The sequence below is a fragment of the Parus major genome, chromosome 1A, assembly GCF_001522545.3.
Source record: "Parus major isolate Abel chromosome 1A, Parus_major1.1, whole genome shotgun sequence".
Taxonomy (NCBI): Eukaryota; Metazoa; Chordata; class Aves; order Passeriformes; family Paridae; genus Parus; species Parus major.
The window spans coordinates 42344388-42368364 of record NC_031773.1 but is presented as its reverse complement, the minus strand read 5'-3'; the positions used below and the strand labels follow the sequence as shown (position 1 = coordinate 42368364).

The 23977-nt window shown below is 38.4% G+C and overlaps 1 long non-coding RNA gene across 4 annotated transcripts in view; it reads left to right on the top strand.

The window, feature by feature from the left end:
- Positions 1-23977, top strand: part of LOC117244462 — an 87486-nt gene that overhangs the window by 6333 nt on the left and 57176 nt on the right. For all 4 annotated transcript variants that reach the window (XR_004497630.1, XR_004497629.1, XR_004497628.1 and 1 more), the window contains exon 3: positions 13869-13960. This is a non-coding gene — a long non-coding RNA (uncharacterized LOC117244462). The remainder of the gene's footprint in view (positions 1-13868; positions 13961-23977) is intronic.

The following is a 23977-nucleotide window of genomic DNA, read 5'->3' as shown; positions in this document are numbered from 1 at the left end:
CTCAAGCCACAAAAAAGCACAAAGATATAGTGCCTGATAAAAAATGAGCAACAATGACTCCTATACATGTCATACCTATGTGATTATTTCTCTGTGTTTGCTGATTCATACAATGCTACTCTACAGCACAGAGATTTCATACTGTACCCCAGCTGTGATAACCAAGTTCGCAGTAATTTGCCAGCTAGACCTACTGAATTCTCGTGCTAATAAACAGGGTTTGGCTGCTAACATGTTGTTTGTGCTATTCCTTACCAAAGGTATAGAAGAACATCATTTTGTGCAAACCTTAGTACTGGCAGACAATCAAAATAATACTAAGAGGTGCTTTGGCAAATTTAGCTTAGCTTTCAGAAATACCTCTTTATAAGGTCCATCTAATGTGCATGGGCTCTATGTCACCCATGGGATATTCAGGGTGAGCATTTTGATAAAGGCCTTAAAGAAAACTGTCTTCAATAGACTATTTTTCCTATAGTGTATCTTTGGGTTCACAGGGAACTCAGCTGTTTATACTGGTGTCCAGAAACTGTTGCCAAGGTTTTCTTTGTCTAATATAAGAAAAAAGAGTGTTAGGTCAAATGCTTGAATTACAGCACAGTAAAAAATATTTATGAAGCCTTTATGAAGGAGGTTTAATCCACAGTTTCTTTTTGAAAAAATGAAATGGAAGATCATTCAAAACTTTTCTATAAACATTGTAAGAAAACATTATAAACATATAATAACATATATTTTCAAGAATAAATTACTTCTTCCTCTCTATTATCCTCTGTCCTACAGTGGTAGGATAATATCTAGGCATGTGATATGGCTTGAGAGCCTTGTACTTTATGATGATCTTGATTCAGAAACTGTTTCTCAGCCATAGGGAACACTTTTTGACTGTGGTACAACCTAGTGACAGACTATCTCTTCAAATTTGACTCCTGTAGCAGCAGATGCAGTCTTGTGCATCTTGACAGTGAGTGACTGGCTGAATCAGCATCAGTTGAAATGATTTGCTGTATAAATCCTTTTATACCGAAGCATTCTTTCACCATATAAATTCTATACTGGCTTTTATGTCAATAGATTAAGCCATATGATGATTTAGCCACATGCCCTGTTAGTAGAATCTAAAGCAGGCCTAGAGCACAGATATTTCAGCACTTCCCAATCAATGTTGTGATTAAACTGTCTGCCTGCAATGTTGATGAAGAAGCAACAAAGGAAGCCTGCCAGTAAACAAACTTTATTGCAGAAATCTTATCACAAATGTCAACATATAAAAGAAAATGTGACATAAAAGTGCATGTGTGAATTAACAGCTCCCAGTGACACTCATGGAAGTTCCATATGTAAAGGAGAAAAATAGACTGGTTGGGCAGAGGACTAATGTGATACATAACAGACCTGCTGCAGTTTTCCTTCTTTGATTCTGAGTTGGTCATTTAGTCACTGATGCTTCAGTGACTGCTCTAAGTGTGAATTATGCCGCTGGCTGACACAGGGTGGGAAGTCTCCCATGTTTGTGCCTATGCTATGCCTGAGTGAGCTGGACTCCTGATTGATCACTCACATGTTTCTATAAAGCCATGTTGTTACCTTTTGATAAGTGGGTCTCCTAGCCTGTCTAAATCTCCTATCATTCCTTTTGCAATGTGTACCTTAAGTCTATTAAGAAGTGGTTAGTAGCTATCTTGCAAGAAGGGCAGATGGGATAAATTTTGACGTCCGGCTAAGTGCAGCATGGCCACCCTGCTTTTATGATCTGTACATGTGTACACTTGGACCCTTGTTAAGGGAAACATAGGTCTGAGTCTCCTTTCCTCAGTCTTCCCTATATCTACCTCATGTATATGACTGAATTTGAAAGTTAAACCAAAGCACAATTTTGAGGTCAATATATTGTCTGTACTTCATTTCCCCAGCTCCAAAACTGGACGAAATAGAACCTTGCTGCTATTTCACTCCTAATAATGGCATCACTGCAAATTAAAATGAAAGGCTGAAGTGCTTGAGTACTGCTGTGACTGGGATTGTGAAAGCATCATATGTGATTGTCTTGCAGGTTTGCTTCTTGTTCCTATAGCAACATCCAGGCAAGGATCTCAAGGCTCTTTACAAGTATTCATGAATTAAGCCTATGAGGTCAGGGATGGCGATTATTCTTGTTTACAAATAAGGAAATGCAGAGGTTAAACTGCTTGATCAAGGTCACACAACAAATCTGTATCCAAGCCAAGAATAAAATCTGACTCTGGTCTGTGCTTCAGTCACCAGCTGATATTCTCTGTTTGAAGGGCTGAGGGGAAAGCCTTGTACAAAGTCTACAGATTTGTTCATTCAAAATCTACATTCCAGCTCAGACTGCCTCACTTAAGTGACCTTATATTTTTATCTCTTTGTCTATCTAAACTTTGCCCTTGTGAAAACATCTTTATATACAGTCAAAGCAGGAGTAACAAGATCTTGACAAGAGTTTTGCAAATCTCTGACAAAGCAAAACTGAAGCCTCTGCTAAAAAATCTTAACAATCTCTCCATGTGTGATTGCTAATTCTTCAGTGGCAACCAGATTAAAAGGTCCAGAACATACCTGATTGATTTCAGTGACTACATAGACCAAAAGACCCAAATGTATTTTTACTAGGAACAACTATGAATTTTCTCTGGAGTTACCACAGAGATAATGTATTTTATGATGAAAAAATAGGGTTTGTTGATAGGCAACAACAAATAAAAGTGCACTCTCCTGATTTTCTTTTTAAATCACAGGAAGGGAAAAACTGTAAACTCTGAAAGTTTATTTTGGTATCCAGCCTCTGCTCCCCCTTCTGTATGTAGTGCCAGAATGTTGTGAACTGAGATAGTAGAGGAGAACAACAGCCACGCTTTTTTAACTCCATCGTCCCACTGGATGCTGTTTGTAGGATCAAAGAGTGGAAAATAACAAGTGTACTCTTAGGAATGTCCTTTTCTAGTCTGGGCTAAATAGTGTAAAATGCTTTCTTACTTCCTATCCCTTAGGCATATGGATGTCTGACCCAAGTCATGCTTTTTCTATATACCATTCCTTACAGTTATTAGGTGGATGTTGGGCTGCTTGTTAGCCATATCCTTGTGGTCATACTCTTTTTTTGTTTGAGTGGCTGTGACTGAGAATTTTACACTGCTTAGAGGAATGGTTTGCTACTGTTTTCTCAGGATCATTGGCTACTATGGCTGTGTTAGAATTCTGCTGGAGAACAAGTCAGCTGGGTGAATATCAGTAATTTAGTGAGAAAAAGTCTTGTGAGAGTCAAGGATCACATTTAGCACCATTTGCAAGTCTAAAATGTTCACAGAAGCGCTAAGCAGAAAGGAGGCTTATTGGGCTGGCTTTATTGCTTAAAAGGAGCTAAAGCAGGGGTGGGTTAAGGACAGGAAAGGGGAGGATCAGCACTTCCCCCTGAAAGATAAAGCAGACCTGGAAGCGAAATAGCCAAATTAATATCTATACTTATGTCTATATCTAAATATAACTAGATATTTTTATAGATATTTTTATAGATATAGATACAGATATAGATATAGATATAAACATAAACATAAACATTAACATTAACATTAACATATCTGCCAGTTGGAATGAATATCTTATAATATTCTCAGTTTCTTAGAAATCTCGCATACATGAGCATTAAAATATGTGAGACCCTGGAAGGATAAAGTGTAAGAGTCACATAGGGTCTGCTATCAGCCTGCATTTTGATCACTTTGTTGAGTGACAGCTGCACCTCAGCTGTTGCTGTGCCCTCTGAGCTGGGCAGTGGGAGATTGGGATGACTTGGCCTCAGTGCCACTTTTTTTTTTTTATTAGCTTACTTTTCAAATGTTTCACTAATCTTTTTCTGAAACTTTTGTAGCAATCAGACTTGCTTGGGAATTTGTATGTAGCCAAATGACTCAATATTATCAGTACCTTGCTTTAGAAAGGACCACTTTGTACACTGTACTGGGGTACTCAGCCTGACTTTTTCAGGTGATTTTGACTGATTTTTGATTATTTTTTACAGGTTAGAGAAAGTGAAATGGGAAAAATGCAGAAATGAAATGGGAAAATGAACTTAGATTTAACTGTGACTCTCTGCTTGACAATCTCAGGCACAGGCCGTTAGTTCTTCCTTTCAAAAATGATATCCACATTAATCTCACAGAGATCTTTATACCTGTGGCAATAAATGTTTAGGTGGGAATACTTTAAATAAATGAAGTTACAGGCTTTACTTTAAGAAGATCTACTGATCTTTTATTGCATTGAGGTTTTTGAGAGAAGATGGCTTCTTCTGTATATTTATAGTTTTTCTCTGCTTTCACAGGTTCAAGATGAAGCGAACCACTGTAATTGTATCTGTAGGGAAGTCCACCTTGTTTTCATTTCTTTGCTCTCCTGCTGCTTTTGAAAGAAGGAAATTCTACTTGCCAGTCAGCATGTTGCAGCTTGATGGGAGATGGGTAGTTTAGAAGTGCTGAGTTGAGATTTGATTCCACTGAATACACTGGGTCCATGATCCACGGTCCAGGGTTTCACCTCCTGGGAATGCAAATGCCTAGTGTTTTCCAGACTAACCTGAAATTTCTCCCAACATTGAGCAAGGTGCATCAGTGATGTAAAAGGCACCAAAGGGTTTCTACCCTTTGCTGCATTTGGAAACAGACTAACAAATGTCACAGACGGTACTCTAATAGTTAACTACATGTCAGTGTGAAGTTATGAGCCTCTTTGTCTAGTCACCACACAAAGCTGATAAATCTAATGGAAAGGTTTTGCAGAATGTACAACTGGGGTCCTGATGGCTGGTCTTTGAGGCATTTTCCTAAATGTCAGTTGAGTTGCCGCCCAAACTCAGCTGCACTTTATCTGAACCATCCTCTTCCGAACTCTTGTAATCACAGAAGATACTAGCCAGGTAAATGTACCACTGTTATTCTGCAGCTTTGATGATCAACCAAAGAACAGTATCAAACTTACCTTGCTAATGTGAAATGCAGCCTATCACTATATATAATTTTCTGTTAGCTGGAAATGCTTTTCTGAAATACATTCCTGGAGCTAAGTATAGGAGCCAGCTTATTGGTAATTTATCTGATCTGATCTGGCCGATCAGATTTACCTTATTCTGAAAAGATTCATGAGATGAACTCCGAATTTTCTTAACAGCTTCAGTGCAAATCCTTTATATCTGGAGTGAGTAGCTATGAAGCTTTGTTAGGGATAATAAGGGGTGCAAGCTTATCTCTAATTTCTGTGGAGACTAACCCTGGTAACTAAGAAGACTAACGCAAGAACAAAGGTGTTTGTGGAATATACCACAGCTGCCCGCCATACATGATATTATTTTTCCTGTTGTGGTAGAGCAGAGTGGACTAGAAGAACCTTTATAAAAGCTGAATGCACCAGATTCGTTTATGTCTGGTAACACCTCTACGCGTGGTCTGATTTAAATAAACCTAATAAACATGTCTGAAGCAAAATACTGCTCAGACATCATGTGGCCTTTAGAGAGAAACTGATGGAAGAAATTCTACACTCAGGCTGTCACTAGCTCAGTTGTTGACACAACTGTTTGGGGGATTGTGAACTGGATCAGGCAACCAGATAAGGTTAAAAATAATGCAAATGAAAAGGGATCACGAGAAGGTACCAGCTTACTTCTGTGGAAGGGGAAAGGTTTTGGACTTCTTCCCTGAGCTGAGCTGTGCTTTTGGCTCTCTCCCCCTCCTGGACAACAGTTTCAGTATTTGTCAAACCCTTCCTGAGAGGATGTAGCTCACTAGGCAGAGCAGCAGAAAACTATCAAACCTTGTTTTTTACTCTGCTGTTTTAGCACACTAAAACAGGGTCTGGTGAGTACCAGAGCTAGTAGGAGATAAGCAGCAGAAGCACGACCTCCTGCTCACAGTTTCAGGGACCTAATAGTTTATCCCAATGTACCTCTGGAAACCGTGTGCAAATAATTGTGTCATTGCGTGTGGGGTAGGAAAGAGCACCAGTGCTAAGCAAAACAAATGACTGACAGAGAGGGCAGAAAAGAATTACACTGCCAAAATCCCTCGATTCATGAAACTGAGATGTCAGCATGAGACAGAAGGACAGCCCTTGTCTTTCTGTGTCAGCATGTAAAAATCAGGAGATTCAGAGGTTCAGAGAGGTCTTAGTATTGACAACCTGAAATGCTGTATTTATAACTAGCTGTAGGATTTTGAAAGAAATGTAGAGTTGAGTGTATGAGTTAAGTAGAGTTAAGTAAATGGAGGATTTTCCCCTTCAAAAACAAAGATAATTAGTGAAAAGATTAAATTTAGATTTCCTTATAGGATGATTCTCTATCTTATGATTGCCTAGAAAATAATTAATTTGTTATTTCAATTCTGAAGTCCAGTTAATAACACAGACTGTTGGACAGACAGCCCTTGGTGGATTTTCACTATACACATTCTTCATGTTGATCTTGTCCTTCTAGCTTTGATGATCTCCCTTTGCCCCTTAGGGACCATCACCAATAGACCAGTCGTACTAAATCCATAGTACTTCCGCAAACTTATTTTCTTTCCCATTACAATCAAACTAACTATGGTAGGCTGAACTGAATTAGGAGTCAGTGGATGTTACCAGGATTTTTTCACTCCTGGAGACTCAGCTGATTGTGAGTAAAATGAAAGCATTAAACTCTGAAGTTAACTAACACCAGTTTAAATTAATAACTAAAATGTAGTGCCTAGCCTTTGTCTGCTCAGTGATGCTCAAAGTGAACACGTAGCTTCAAACTGGTTCTTAAGTACCACTTGTGATATTACCACAGCCCATTTATGAACAGTATTTGTATTGTTGATTTCACAAGGGAAAGACAGGACATGTCTACAGGAGACATCATACTTATTCTGTGGGTAGAGGATGTCATTCCTCAGTTAGCTATTTTTACTATAATATTGATTCCAATTTATTTACAATGCACATTAAAGACGAATGGTGAAATGTGACCTTTGCATGAATGTCCATTTGCGCACAGAAATGAGGGCATGGTTTGATGAGACTGGGATATTGAGGGAACCACAGCTTTATGGGACTGCTCCACCTTCCTTGTGGTGCTAAAAACCCTGTCAGAGTGAAGGTCTGACTCCTTCTGCTACTTCTGATGCAGATCAGCTCTTTGATCTGCTGCTCAGTGTAACCCCACAAATACTTCCATTGGCATGACAGAAAGAGGGACAGAGGGGAACTCCTGTGTTGTTTCACTGAAGGTCTTTTGTCATTAGCCTACAGCCAGAGCCCTAGAAACATCTTTATCCATCTTCAGCTCTCATCTAAATGGTGAACCAGTTCTTCTTGCACTTATGCTGCTGTTCACTCTTTCAGCTGTACTGTGGCAATCCATATGAGGCTGACCATAAACTGATCATTGAAATTATTCAGATTGAGAACCCATTCCCATTCCATTTTTAATGTTCTGACTGTTCAGTTGATATGGTGTTAAACAACAGTTCTGTACAGGGAGTTGTACAGCACAAATAATAATAAGAAACAATTTTCCAAGGATAAGAACTCTGGAAAACTTTACTATTGGTTTGCTTGTGGGTAAAAATGTGAATAGAACTACTCTTTAAGTGTAAGGTGCAGTTTAAAATGAACCGAGTTTATTAAAAGAGTACTGTTTTGTATTAAGGGTAATCTTACATTTTACATCTTTGTCTGAGAGGCAGGTTTCATTTGCTCACTGATATTCATGGAGAGGTTTGTACCAGTCTTCCTCCATGGGTTTGAAATAGGCACTCTAATCATATAGATTGTTCAAATTATTTTCTCCTTGCTTAGTTAAAAGCATTGATCAATTTTCTCCTAATTGCCCTTTTTAACACTGAAAAAAATTCTGCTTTATGATTATCTTGTTGATCAGGTTCTCTTTTATTTTGAAGTGATAGGTGCACAGTGTTCATTAATCTGATACAGGAATAAGCAGCTGTGGTGGTGTGATTTACATAGTTACCTAACATCTACATCCAAGCCGAACTCAGGGTGACACATCCTTGGAAAGGTTCCTAGTGAAAACTGCCCTGGAGAGAGCATATCCAGCGAACAAAATTACCCAGGGCAAGGTTTGTCAGTTACTGCAATCTGAGAAGAGGCAGCTTGGAAAAACAAACTGGGCATTGCTGTAGGAAGGAAATCATGCCAGTGCGTTCTGTGAGAGACTGGGCACATGGTGAAGGTGAGGACACCCTCAGAGATGTCCTCCTCAGTGATACTTGGATGGGTCACTGAGGTCAGAAGAATTAAAATAGTCATGGTTATACTCAGTGTCTATGACATGTCTTGCAGCAATAGAACATTCAAATCTTTTGCTGTGCTCTCATTTTAAAAATTATATCCCTTCAATCATTAACATTGAGTACATCACAAAGTCCATAGCTCCTTGCAATTTCAAGGTATCTTTTTTATGTCAGTTTTATTTTCCTATCTAGTCTAATTTTAAAACTTCTAGTTAACGTGAGAGCTGGTACCAACATGCCAATTACTGAACTTACTGTAGTGTGAGAGGAACAAAGCACACCATTTTTTGAGAGGATTTAAAACTTCCATGTGGTAAGTACAGATGGATGTAGCCTCCATATTTTCTGTTTAATAATTACTCCAATTTTGTATTTTCACACAATGATATAAATACAAATCTGTAGTGCAGCTGAAGAAATAGCCTAGATAAATACTTTCTCACAAAGCAGGTAAAAGTTCCTCCTCAAATTTAAAGCTAAGGTATTTTTTTAAATACCCGCCCTTGTTTATTAGGCACTGAAGATGCTTTTCTCCTAAATGATAATATTATTTAATAATATTAACTGCAGCAAGGAACAAGAGCAAGTCTTAAGTAATACTGACGCCGGTATTAATACCAGTATATATATACTATTATAAAACTTTCCCATAGCTTGAGCACAGGGGCTGCATTTTTATAAGGGATATCAGCAGTGCACCAAAACCCCCAGTATTGTACACATTCTGTTGCAAAGCAATCCAAACTCCTTGACAACAAAGCTGGAGGATGTTCCCATAAACTTCTTTCTAACAAAGAACAAAAATAATTTCAAGTTTATGGGTTCTCCTACACTATCCCTTGCTATAATTTAATTGATTCCTATGCTTGTATTATACTTTTATTTTACTAAAGCTATGTAAGTCCTGGTTAGAAAAACTTTGTTGAAGATTCACTGCACAATCACTTAACTCATTATCAGTTTTTAATAAAAGCATAATTTTTAACATTTCCTAATAGTATATTCATTCTTTACATATAGGCTGGGGTCATTTTTGTGAATAGCAAAACTGTACCAAAATGCAGTCTTAGGAGGCATGAAGGTAATAATTTTTAGGTCCTATGCTCAAAGATTTTTCTCATTTAAAAAGCAAAGTAATGGAATTTTAGCATATTTAATATTGTAATTTGGAAAGTTTAAAAGTTGAGTTTTGAAAGGGCATTGTGATTTGGAAGTTTTCCTCTTTTTATGAATTTAACAGAAAGTGTATTATTCTAAACATGAAAAAAATTACCATTTTTTAGCATGAGTGAAGTGTTCTGGGTGAACTTGAAAGGAATATCCACATGTTGGCCAATTCTGTGAGCACAAAGTATACAAATACAAAGCTGCTGGTGCCTGAAATTTTAAATTAATTTTAATGTGATATTGTATACTGAGGTTTCCTAAGCCTTTAAACAGGTTGAATATATATATATGTATGTATTATATACCTACATCAAGCCATATATTGCACTTGCAGCCGTTTTGAGCAGCAAAACAGTTGCAGAAGCATCCAGAAGTTGGTCTTCTTTTGTTTGAACAGGAATTGAGAAATTTACTTTTTTAAAAATTAACTTTTCTTATGGTAGAAGTATACTTGTTCTTTGTATCCCTTAGACTAGAACGTTGGGGAATTTATACCCTGTAGGACTTTTTGAACAGAACAGTGACAAAACTGAGGGTGGTTATTAATTGATACAAGCAGTGTCTATTATTCTGGTATATCTATTGAATTTCTTCACTATTCTCCTAGTTTCATCTCTATGGCTCCCATATAAGATGAGTAGTTGGTTTGACCTCTCTGGTTGCATTGCCTTCATCCCCTTCATGAGACTGTGATTTTTTAATGATATGAACATGAGTTCATGCTGAAATAGTACCTTTTCTAATTGAATTCACAAAATTGTGTCTACTGAAATTAATCCTTTTGATAGGGGCTTTCTGTGCAATCAATATGGACAAGAACAAAAGAGACTCCCTGGAGGTTATTATCATACCCCTCATGTCACTGAGAGAATAGAACCTAGGCAGATTTTTACTTTCTTGAAGTCACCCAGAGTTGAACCTTCTTCCCACTAGCATTTGCTACACCTTTGCACCAAGAAGAGTCAGAAAGTTTTTGATGGCACAAGAACCAGCCATAGAAATGTGTTTATGTGGAAAAAAATGAGCTCTGAAGAAAAGTGGAAAATTTTTTTGCTTGTAGCATTTGAAACTCTGGTTTGTAAACATTTGTATTTGATTAACTTCACCCTCAATAATAACTCTGACTAAGCTTGCAACCCATAATTTTGAGACCACAAAGAACTAAAAAATACAGAATGTCAGGGTTGGCATTCTGGAAATGTGTGAAGGAAAGGATAAACAAATAAAACCAGCCCCCATGTTTTGTGAAAGAATGTTCTGTGCACTGGACTAGAGTCATGGGACTCACTTGAAATGGTAAGGAAGAGTAAGCAGTATGAATTACTGAATGTTGTATAATCTTGGTGCATGAATAAAATAATGAAGAGGATGTCTCTTGGCAGAAAAGCAAATGTCACATTAGGAGGAAAAAGTTAATACTGATCATCAGTCAAATGTTAGTATGTGATACAATCTAATCCAATCAGAGGACTGCTAGAGCTCTGCAAACTCTAATGTAGTCTCTCAAGGCTCCCTGCATGCACACTTAATTGCACAAGCAATATATTCTTCCAAAATGTGATTAAATATGGCTAACTTAAGAAACTGCTGTAAATTGCTCCCAGAGGATTTCTTATTTATCACCTAGATAGTTGAATATTAGTGACAGGTAGTGTGAAGAATATGTCTGCATCTCTGCTTTCACCTTTATAAAGAGGAAATTATATTTTTGGTGAAGCTTTTGGAGAACTAAGAACACACTGCTGAATGACGTTTAGGTGTTGCTGTTATTAAAATTACCAATATGCCAGGTTGGCTATATATGGTCTTAAGAGTTTATGCTAGAGACATAGACATTTTTTGCAAAAAAATTACCAGATGAATTCTCAAAAAGATTTAGAAAAAGTTTTAGGCTTAAATCCTAGTTCCAACACTGAGTTGAAAGGGGGATTTATCTCATCAAGTGTTGGTTGATAATCTGGAAATGAGCTCCCTCTGAATTAAGGGAAGAGAAGTGGTAACATTTTAGAGTACACACAATGAACTAGGTGTGCATTTCATCCTGAAGGTGACATCAAAAGCAGGTCATTAGTGTCTTTGTTGATGAACTCAGGACTTTTCTTCACATATATAATCCAGTGTGATGAATTCTACACGTGGCCATCTAAGGTTTTATTCAGGAAATTCTACCTACAACTGTCAATCAGTTATTTCTTTTGGCACCTCCCAAGGCCTAGATTTGTTCAGAAGTAATTTATATGCAAAGGAATTAGGGAATGTATAACTAATTTGGCCTGTAGCCCAAGGTCCAAGTCTTCTTGAAGGTCCAAAAGAGTAGGGTCCTAAGTCACTCTGGCACTTTCAGTAGGTTTATTTTCAGTGCTTTTGGAAAAGACACTGCTTTACATAACAGAATAGTAATTCAGTTTTGTGAAATTCAAGCCTTCATTACATTCACAGTACCCATTGCTGAGCCTTTGTCACATGATTCTGAACCGTTTTTCACATCCGCTGATGAACCCTTTAGAAACAAATGCACAAGTAGAAAAGACAATTCAATTCCATCTGCAGGATTCACATCCTAACAAAAACATTGGATAGAAAAGGTCAGTGAGCTAAAAGTCTTTTTTTGGCAGTGAAGTTAGGAGGTCCAGAAGAGTTTCTGAAAATAGAAAATGTAAAACAAATAATAAATGTAAATCAAAAGAACATCGTGTTCATGTTTATCTTGCAGATGAAACTAGAAATTCACAAACATTTATGCACAATTGAGAGGGGGTTTAAGACAACCTGTTGTCTGCCTACAATCTGAACAGCTGTTTGTAAGAGAATTTTCCACATAGGTCACTGTAGAAAAAGAGTAAGGTGTTGACAGCCTGATGGATGAGTTTGGCTGGTGTGGTGCCCATCCAGTTGTACAACAAACACTTTCATGTACAGTAAGTGTTACACACATTCAGATTGCCTCTAATAGAGTGGCATTTCTTCTAAAGTTATTCACGGAAACAAAAAGATCACTTGAGTTCCTAAAGAGCAAGTCACTCATCTCCTAAATGCTCTATCATTAAAAAGAGTAGTGAAAGTTCAAATTAAACTTAGGAAATGCTCTTTATGTGAAAGGCAGCACCTCTTAATATGTGAAGAGGATAATGCTGTTGTGCACACTGAGCTGAAAGATAAGCAAAGGTCCCATTGTGATGTAGAATTGCACCCTATTTCCTAGCACACATTGTTTCAATTAGTTTGTATTGGTTGGGATCTAAAATCCCAGGAGTCTCATCCCTTTGGTTTGTGTATGGAATTTAGTGTAAGTGCAATACAAAAAAAAATAAAAAATCTTTGCCACAGTTTATATGAAAAGAAGAAGAAAGGCATTTCTTTATTTTTGCCAAAGGACAAATACTTGACAGTGTCGGCTAAACCTTTCCCTAACATTTCTGTCTAAAAGAGAAGCAGACTCCAACATGGTAGACACTTGATCTGTTGACCAGTCCTGGTCTATTAGGGAATGGAATTGTAAATATGTGCTTTTTTGAAGTCCTGCTACTAGGTGGCTCAGTGGCTATATGCAAGTCATCTGACTTCCATGAACTTACATGCATACTCATGCATACCATGGCAAATGCCTGCAGCTGGCTGGTTTAACCTTAGTCTGGAAGTGAATTTGGGGAAACTTTGCTTTATGCTTGTCTGCCAGTGACTTACAGAAAAAGAAAAGGAATTGAGTTCCTTTACTACTCCATTCCTCAGTTGCTGTATTTTTAAAATTGCTGTTATATTTATCATTTACCTGCTTTTGCAAACTATTGTGAGGTACCTACCAGGTGAATCTGCTTCTGTACAGAGTGCTCTCTTCCTATGAACTGAACATCTAAAACATTATTTTCATCACCAGCCTGGCAAAAACAAAAGCAATACAAGAGATTTTTCCTCCCCTGTTTCTTGACTGCATAGGATAGGAGTTTTAATTATCCAATTTTTTTTTTAATAATGTATTTTTCATATATACATATATATATATTATGTATATATATATATATATATATGCTTAATCTGTATCAAGCAAACCTTTGGGATTTCTCTGGCAAGGGTTATTATTCTTATAGAAGGAAAATGTGTTTTACCCCTACTTTTTATTGTAGTGGTAGGACAGCACATGACACTTAGTTTAACTCCACAGTGGAGGCACCTGAGAATATGTAATTACCTTCCTCCCATTGCTGGGGGAGCCTCCAGTGATACGTGCAGGGTGAAAGGTTTTTGCAGGTGCTCCACCTTGTTTTGCTCCAGGCTCTTCTAAGAGTTTTTCTAACTCCAGGAGAAGAGCCTGTTTGCTATATTACACCAGGAGAAAGTGAAGTACTCTGATAACTGTTTAATCTGTGTAGCCATGTAAGGCAAAGAAGACTGAGTTCTGTCTTCATTTTACAGATGTGAAAATGGACAAGGATTTGGAAAAGCCCTCGAGGTGTATCTGTGCTGGATATGGAACTGAGTTATTTCTGTCAGATGTATCCTCCTGGGTATGTATTTGCAGCACTTCTGTCTTACAGTACACACAAAAGGTAAAATTTCTTTTAACATCAGTATTTTTAGTAAGAAGTTGACAGGAACGATCCTCACCATGTTGGAAGAGACATCTTATTTTAACTATATGGCTCTGGCAAACCTGGTATTTTTTTCACTTCTTAGATAACTTTTTCCTCCTTGGGAAGGAGGAAAATTTCTAAGGAAGTTTCTAGGGAAGGAGGGAATTTCTAATGCTTGTTCTGGTGTGATATTAGTTTTCTACTTCTTTTGACTACTAGAAACTCCATGTTGTGCTGAATCTCATAGGCAGATGGAACAGTGGCTACGATGCCAGCTAGTTAATTAGGGTGTTGTGGTAGAGGTTCAGGAGGGAGCATGTATTTCTGTAGAGGTATTTCTAAGCTATGGGTAGAGTGATTAACTGCTTAATTTTAGTCCCAACTGCAGGGAAATGAGTCAGAAGAACCGTTAACATTTAGCATTGAAACAATGCCTTATTTCACTGCCTGACTTATAAATAGCCAAAATTTTAAAATTTAGCAGAAACAAATGGAAAACACTGACAGTACAGACTACAGAAATGATGACATTAGGAAATGTGTCATGAAACTGAAGAAGTACCCCCCCAAACACTGTACAAATTACACATTTGTAATTACAAATGCTTTCTTCTGCAATATGTCGTATCTCTGCCTCAGAACCGAAGCCCTGGGCTTGGCAAAGATTGTGCTGATTGAAATCTAGAGTGAATCAAATGCAAAGAAGTCATTCTTGAGTCATACATGGCCCACCAGATCTTTTACTGGCTTGATAAAGAGTTCAAATTAAACTGATACTGTGCTCTGTGTACAGACAAAACTGGAGGATTCAGCCAAGGTTTCCAAGTTTCACATGCAGTGAGCTGGAACAAAATGCAAACTCTGAATCAACAAACAACATTATGGGTTTTGAGCAAAGGAGGCATGTTGCCACAATTGCCTTATTACTGTGTGTCACTAAGCTTCACCAGTGCCTACGAAAGTTGCTCAAGCATGAATTAAAAGTGGCTCAACAGGGCAACCTGTACTTTTTTCACTGTCATTTGGACATGAGCGCACAAAGCGCCTGCCTCCCTGCTTGCTACAGACATGCAGAGCTTTTATCCCCCATGGCACAGTTTTAAATTGTTTCCAATGCTAATCTTCCTTGGTCACTCTGCAGAAAGTGGGTTTGACCTACACTGTTGGACTGAATGACCACGTCAGCAAGGTGCTGGACAGGGTCACTCACTGGTGGATGTTTCTGCAGAGAGAGCACAGTTCTCAGCCATGCAGGTAAAGCTAAGTGGGCTCACAGACAGCAGCCTTGGTCACAAAGCAGATATAAAGAGCTAAAATGCAGTGAATACTCTATCAATTCTTTTTTATCAATCAAATGAAGCAAAAGCTGCTATAATGAAAAGAGTACTACTCTTAGCTACATATATAGATGCATGCATAAGATATATAAGACATTCAGAGAAGAGGAAACAGTTTAGAAGCTGCTGTCTGCCCAAGGTCTGCACTAATTTTGTAAAGTAACTTATTTTGTACTTATGGGTTACTTTGCAAATGAAACAATTGCAATGAATGTTTTGGTGTATAATACAAATAGGAGTTTGTATTATACAATGTTTATAATGTGTATAATACAAGTTTATGGTATAAACTTGTTATAGGACTGAAGAAGTAAGCTACAGACCATAAATACAGTATGTCCTGTAGTAGAGGTCAGCTATTTTATGCATACTGAGTAATACTAACCAATCCTAAAACATGAGGAAACATCCAATTCAGATGATTTGCCCATCAGATGTTGTCATCTCTTAAGTCAGATCCTTTTGATAATGTTACAAGAACAAATCTATTTTTACCCAGCTCTGTTCAAATATCATTCACTAGCTCTGCAAGTGCTTTGGTCCAAAGCCTGAATGAACAGGTGTAAGAACATTATCTGACCAAATCTGAACTCATGTATCTTATATATTATACATGCTCACACTTTTATTTATAAAATGAGTTCATTGTCCCTGGCATTTTACTTGCACTGTTTCTGACTTCTCTGTGGAAATCTGAAATGAAAACAGCACCAGTAACTTCTAAGCTTTCATGAAGACAAGCAAGTAAAAACTAAGTGAAAGATGAGAGGTTTTTTCCTCTTAGCTGATGTAGTGAGCTAAACACAAAATTTATTTTAGTCTTTAGTCTTCAGGAATAAATTAAAACAGTCACAACTATTTGATTTTGTCTATATTGCTTTTTTTTTTTAAGTTAAAGGTTTTGCCTACCAAAACTACTGAGAAATATAAGTAAACTTTTAAATTGTCTGTAGGGTGTAATTTTTCAAGGAAGAACATAGGATATAAGGAGAATGTTCATGTTTTTAAGGACACTGTGTGGGGGTGTATGTGTCTGTTTAGTTTTCAGCAACGATTATGGAAGGAAGTACTTAAAACATTATCATTATGCATTGTATAAAGATCTTTGCACTTCTTTTATGGGTGTTGTTTAATGAAGGCCTGGGATTTTTATGTCTAAAGATACATCTTCCTTTTCTTGCCTAGCTCAGGATGCCTAAAACTACTAACAATTATTCTAAGATTCATTGGTAAGATAAAAAGGAATTATGTATAGATAAAATAAAAACCAAAGACACATTTTGGAAATGTCAGATCATGTAACTTTTAGACATGCTAGAGTCAAATGACTAAATGTGTGCTTTTTAACAGGGATTTGATAGCAGAGCAGCAGTATGACATTGGCAAGCAAGCTCTATTCCTTGTTTGGAGGTGGCTCATAGCTACCATGTGCATAAGCGTGGAATTTTTAACAAGCATTTTTAGCAAAGTCTGTTAAAGTTGGAGCTGACCACCCTTCCTATTTAACCAAAGTCAGTATTTTTTACTGAAGCAAAGTTAAAGCTAATGGAGCTAATTTATTTAATCTAAATGAAACCACTAAACCTGTATATAAGTACAATTCCAAGAGAGGCAGATGGCACTGTGTGTTATTAAGTCTCCATGGCATGTCCTAGTATGGATTTGTGTATCAGTTGCTCATAACTTTGAGAATCTTTAACAGTTTTTGTTGCACTTTTTCATTGCTGATGGAAAACTCCAGGTGGAAAACTTTAACAAATAGCAGCTAAGTGATTGAGTAATTTCTGAAAGGAAAGCTATGGGAAGAATATGTTGTTTTATTCCTTAAAAAATATTCTTGAAAGTTGTCTCTGTTTGTGTTGTAGTGTGGTCTAGAAACTGGGGAAAATGAGAGAAGGAATGGGAAGCAGCTCTATGACAGAGGGGAGGGAGTCGTGGAGATGGTGCAAGAAGGAGGGAGAGAATATAGAGGGAAGCTGAGTCTGGAGAGAAAGATGACTGAAATGATTGTAAGCTGGGACTTCAGTAGGCAAAAAGGAGGACAGGTGGCCACAGGGATGCAGAAGAGAGTTCACATGTTGAAGCCAAGGATGGAAGCTGCTTGGGAGAAACCCTGAGAGGAAGGAAGATTGTGCAGGGTCATTGAAGACAAAGCAGGAATGAACTAACTTGTACATACATGAGCAAGAAATTGGGATAATATTCCACCTGGGAGTTGTTGGGAGAGCAGTGACTTTGGAGGGAAGGCAAAGGAAGAGAGCTAAGAGTGACTTAGCAAGGATAGTGGGACTGATATAAGAGGCTTGCTGGAAAAAGAGGAGCTGCTATTACAGAATACCTTATGTGTGCATAGGAGAGATAGGAAGTGCTGGGCATTGTTAACAAAATCCAAAAAGAGTGTTTTGGAGTTTTACCTGTCAGAACACATTCTTCTTTCTGCTGTCCCTGAATTACCTTTTCTATCAGCCACTAATGGTAGTAAATGTCACCTGAAAAAGCAAATGTCTTGCAACTTCTGCTGGTTTACTGGCATGAAGGCAGCTGATCTGGCTGAGAGGCCTGTGCTTTGTGTTCAGGAGTCTTGATTAATGGATGATGGTAGATACTTGTGACAGGCAGGAGTTGTAGTGATTGAGTTCTGTTCTGTTCAGGCTTTGATTTGAGAAGAATCTAGGAAATTATACACTAAGACTGCAAAACCAAATGCCTCAAAGTTACTTAGACAAAAGTGTGCTCTGAAATCAGAGAGAATGATTTCCTAATGCACTTTATTTTCTTGTGCCTCTGTACTGAATTTATTCCATAATACTCCCATGACACAATGGGGCTTTTTGTATCCTGTCTTTATTATCTGCACTAATTTATGACTGATGTTCCCAGGAGCTGATATTTCAGAGTACTCAGTGTTTAGTAGTGCTGACACTCAAAGTAAAGCATCCACATAAATCAAGTACAAGCTGACTCTTTAGCTCTGCTTCAAATTACAACTTACAATCTCAAACCACATATGGGAAGATGAGGAACATGCAGTTGCTAAAAAATAGTCAAAAGTGTGATTTAAATGGCCTGGCTGGCACTGCAGAACCCCACGGCAAAAAGCCATCTTCATTTACTTTCATTGTGACACCTTCTGTTTTCTTCAAGTTTGCCTTTTATCGCTTGCCAGTTTTTGCAACAAATGATATAATGGGAAAAAGGAGTGTCCAGAAAGCGTAGCCTTCATCACTACATTGTCTGGATTTTGTCCCAGAGGAAAGTCATGTAGTAAACTGAGTAAGGCAAGGGCCCCAAGAAACTATTATGTAATAATGTATTTTAAGAACTTAACTCAGTGTACAGATAATCCTAAACTCAACATCATGTCATAAACTCAGGTGCTTTTGGAGATTGACAGATACTTAGAAAAACAGGCTTAAAGTTTTGGCTTCAGAACTTTGTGAACACCAGGCCGTGCCCTATAACCTGTCCTTTGCTACTACTGCTGCAGGAGGATTGGAATAAAAGGTAATTACATAAGTTTCTGATTTTATTTTGCAAGTGCATTTTTAAATGCAAATATACTCAGAGAAATGTCTATACCTGAGACCAGAGTTTTCTATATTTCTAATTGTTATTCTTGTGTTAAATGTGTTCAATTTAGGTAGCCTAATGACTACTGCTGGTCTTTCCTATCCAACAAATTCAACCTGCACCACACAAAATTAAACAATAATATTATAGGACCATTCCAAGCTGGGTTTTATAAGAGTGGATGAGTGCTGCTGCAATAGACATGTTTATATATTTGCTCCCACATTCCTCTGGGAATCTGGATTGTCCATATGCTCTTGTTATCTGTGACTCTTTTGACCTGATGTGGCTCATGTGGTTGGGTTGGTGCATAAATGGGGATGGCAGTTCTGCTCAGCACCTGAAGAAAGCCTACTTTTCCTTAGCACATTCCCAAGTCTTACTCAGTGGGCAACATACTCCTGCCTGTGGCAAGACAACTGTTGTTGGCTTTGTAACTTGATGGAGTGGGAGGATTTTCCATCTCTCCTAGCCTGTTCCTGTGGAGGTTGGGTACAGCCTGGCCGCTGTCAGGAACTGGGACTCCTGTGGTCAGAGTTGTGGCAGTTGGCATGTTAGTGTAGACAGAGACTAGAATAAACTTTCTCCCCTCCAGCTGATTCATCCCTGCCATTCCACTGACTGCTACATTTTATGAATGTCAATCAAGCTATGAAATAACCCCTGAACACTCTGGAAGCAGACAAGTAGAGTAATCAGGTATGCATGCCTGAGTCACTGCATGCATAGAGTCACTTCAGTACCTATAATTGTACTTCAGGAGGGAAACACCTGAGGGAAAGTCATTAAGAAATTACAGTTATGTAGATGAATGTCAGGCTTTGTTTTTAAATGTGCAACACATTTAAAGCAGAGAAGTGCTGAATTGTTATATTAGAACAATCAACACTGTCTGCTCAGGGTAGAAGGGTACAGAATTTTTTTTTTCAATAGTTAATTGGTAAAAGTTTTGTATTTTTAAAGGAGGGGGAAGGATTCAGATGTAAAAGGGAAATATTGTAAAGAGACAGATCAGAAATGGGGAACTCAACCACAGGACCGTGAGGTCCCAGGAGAGGAGTAGGAGTGAGTGTGGTGTACAGAAAGCTCAACAGGGAGAGCAAGAGGAGAATCAATTTATGGACACTCTGTCTTTTCTTCTGGAGTGGTTCTTCTGGTTGGTGTTTCTGAACTACCTTCCTCAGACTCTCCAGCAATAGTTGATAAACCTCTTGGCATTTGTAACCCTCATGTTGAAAATTACTGGTTCACGTAAAGAGGATAAATTTATTTAATCCTTAAATAAGGATTGTTTAACACTAACAACAGCACATTGCTTTTGTGTGGAGAAACCTAACCCAGGTATCAAAACAACATTTGATCCTAAAGAAAACACACTAGCCTTCACTTTTACCTCACCTGCTTTCAGGTACTGCATTTCAGAATTGTGTCTGGATACAGCATATATGAAGCATATAGATTAAAGCATATTCCCAAGGCATAATTTTTCATCATATCAATGTGAAAACTTATAGCCAGAAGTGCTTCAATGAAGCAATACCAAATGTAGAATTACCTCTGTTGTCTTCCAGTGAAGTCTCTGCACTGGGAGAAACTTGATCTTTTGGCAAGAAGGTGTAATTGTATAATGTCTGTAATTGTTTCCCAATCGTTAAAATTTTGGGTGGGAATTCACCCTATTGATATATAGTTATGCCAGACATCACTTTACATTTGTAAAAGACAAGCATCTTTATCCTTAACAACTCTGGTTGCTGCTTTATTTCTTTTCCTGCCACTGCTGTGACCCTTCTGTTCCTGTGTCTTTCCATGGTTTAACACCTTTCCCTTAAGAAAGATGATGAGAAATGACTACACTTCAGAAAAGCAGGTAAGCAAATAAACAAGTACTCAGTGGATGACAATGATACTTATTTCTTTAGCTATTATTTTAGTATTTTCTTCTTCACTGGCAATTTTATTCTATTGTAATTTTATAAGCAGCTTGTAGGAATGAATAGAGACTTAGGATGTCCCATGAGCATTCTGCCTACATGAAGGATGTTCACTATCAGTCAAATGATTGAAAATAAGAGGAAACCTTGTACTGACCTTCATTATCATGTAATAAGATGGACTGACTTGTTATCTTGGAGTTACAGACCACCCTCCCCTGTAATAGACAATATCTGCAAAGAAGAGAAAGAAAAAATGATGTGTTTGTAGGAGCAGCAGTGTATTTGCCATAACCAGGATTGGTCTGAGGCAGCTGTGCCTGTGCTTTCAGCCTGGGAAGTCACATGGCTTCTGATAACTGTGTGATAAAGAAGGGTGTGTCCCTTCCCACGATGGAAAGTGACCATGTATATATGTCACATCCTCAAAATCTACTTGCCCTGTCACCTAGCTGCCACATGTGCAGGTACATGTGAAATGAGTCATGGCTGATGGCTGTTGTGTGGCCATGCAGGTTTGCTCTGTCCTGTGACCACTGTACAGTGTGTCTTGTGGCTGGAGGTTGCACAGCTGTCTTGCTCCACAGATGTGCCTCCACAGTCCCACCATGCACTTTCCTTGTGGTGTGGTTCTTTAGGCTGCAGATGAAGAAATGGCTCATTCAGGCTGCCCAAGTGATCACCAGATCTGTGGTTTGCTGCCTCTCTGTGCTTCAGGGACACTGTGTGAGATGGTGTTAAGACTGAGCTGTGGCCAGGATGAACTGCTTGGCATGCTGTATTCAGCTCATGAGCTCACCACCCCTGCACTAAAATCACTCTGACTCACTAGCTAGAATTTCATCCATTAGTGTAATTAAAAAGTAAAAGAAATAAAGCAAGGCAATGAGACTTCTTTAATAATCTCCGTGGATATCTCTGAACCAGAAATATAGAAATAATTTCATTTTAGAATAAGTGGACTTTATTTAATTGAAGTTTCAAAAGTGACTATGTTTTGAAAACTTAAAAAGCTGGATTTAACTGAACTCCAAACTGCAAAGCAAAGGTCATGACTTGTTATCGAACACATAGTCTCAACATTTTTTCTCATGTTAGGAGTGCAAACAGATGTTTTGAAGGAGTAACACATTCAATTTGTTTTGTAAACAAGAAACTGGAAAGGGAATGCCTGTTTGTTTTTGCCTTGTGTCTTCTGAGGAAGGAAGGCAGGCCAGCAAAGTGTTATGTTCAGATTTTCCTGAAAGGTGGACCAACCATGAGCAGGAAAACCAAACTATATCTATTACTCACTAGTCCCCTTGTCTCCTTCTTTTACCCTGGGTTCTGCCTGGATACATAAGAAGCCTGCTTTTTACTGATCTAAATCCCAAATGTCACTTTGTTCTTATGCAAAAAGGCTACAAATGTATTTAAACCTGAAAAACATGCAGAGTTTGTGCTGCTGTGTAGGTGCTGGACTCTCCTGATTTGAATTGAATCATGTCGGAAAATAATGTATCAAAAACTGGGAAAGGCATACTTATTTAGTACACTTCAGCACAAAACCCTATCAGCAGACAGATTCACCTGAGAAACTGAGTAACACCCAGAGTCAGGCACTGGCTAGGAACTAGCACAGTGCCTGACTGACTGGAAGTTCTGGCAAAGCTTCAGACTGGTATCCCTTCTCCCAAACTGTGGGTCCATTCAGAGGGTGAGAATGGCTGAGCTCTGGGACTCTGTCTACTGTAACAGTAACTATAATAAGGATAAGGTGCTTGAAATCATGCTTAAACATGATTAGCCCTAGGAATGTTTGGATGGCTTTATATGAAATAAAAATATCAAGAAATTTTGTATACTAAGTTCCCTTATTTATTTGGTTGCAAAGCATACCTCTCTGGACTTCAAATTCTACTTGGGTGGAAAGACCAAAAGGCCAAGTGTTTTCTTAGGCTGTCCATTATTAGTTACTGGAATGGAAAGCCTTGGGGTGGGGATCTGCTGGCATGCTGATTTTCAGTCTCCTGCCCCTGGCTGCATGATTCTGCTTCTTCCCTTATGTGACTTAGCTGCCTGTATGCTGATTCAGCTCACTGAAGCCCCAGAGAAAAATCTGCTTTTCTATTATATTCTTTAGATTAATTTTCTGCCTCTTCAGTAAGACAAATTAGTTCATTGAAAAGCAAAACATGGCAAGAAAAAAGACCAGATGACTAAAAATTGTGAGAAATTTTGGATGCCCCTCCTCTGGTTGCTGTAAGATATTAGATATACTCAGTTTGCTTTGTCTTGGGAATTGCCCTGTAAGTATGATCTGTATGTTGATGTGGAGAAGGTGTTCTTCATCGATTCTTCTGAGAACAGCCATATGCCTAACTGCACATGTGATTTTTCCTTTAGGCCTCTCTTTCTGTGAGGACTGTCTGGGTTAGCCCAAATCTGGATTGATTAAAGTACTGGATGGATGCAAAAGGGGATCTGAGTTAAACAGAATTCTTTTGACAAACATGAATGTGGCAGCGGCCTCAGGGGAGACAAAGAGTTACATTGTCCCACCCCAAACCCCTTGTGAAGGGCAGCCCAGGGGTTCTAATTGGGTTTGAGTCCCTGGGGGTTCTCCCTTGGTGTGTTTCTAATGGTTCCTGACCCTGAACTCCACCCTCAAAGGTGGGGACCCTTGAGAGTTCTGTCCCTCAAAAATCCCTGCTGTGCCTCTGTCCGGGGCTCTCTGTTCGGGACCTGACTTTGTTCTCATGCTGAATAAATGGTTTCATGAACTGGGAGCCCATCTCGTGGGTGTTCCATGCTGGTCCCCAGAACCCTGAAGCTTCCTGGATGAGATCCTGAGGTTGCTGGCCGCAACACATGAACACTGAGCATGTACATCTATGCAGGCAGGAAGGAATAGGAATAGATTCCTCAGATAGGAAATATAGAGAGTTGGTGGTAGGAACCTTTTAACAGGAGCATTAACTTTGTTCAGAGCCCAAACTTTTCTAGACAGACAAAGGTAATGTAATAGTTCCAGAAGCTGGAAATTACTTCACCTTAAACACACCTTTGAGTTTAACTCACAGAGAAAATGATTTCAGGTGAAATACATTTTGAAAACATTCATGGGAGGA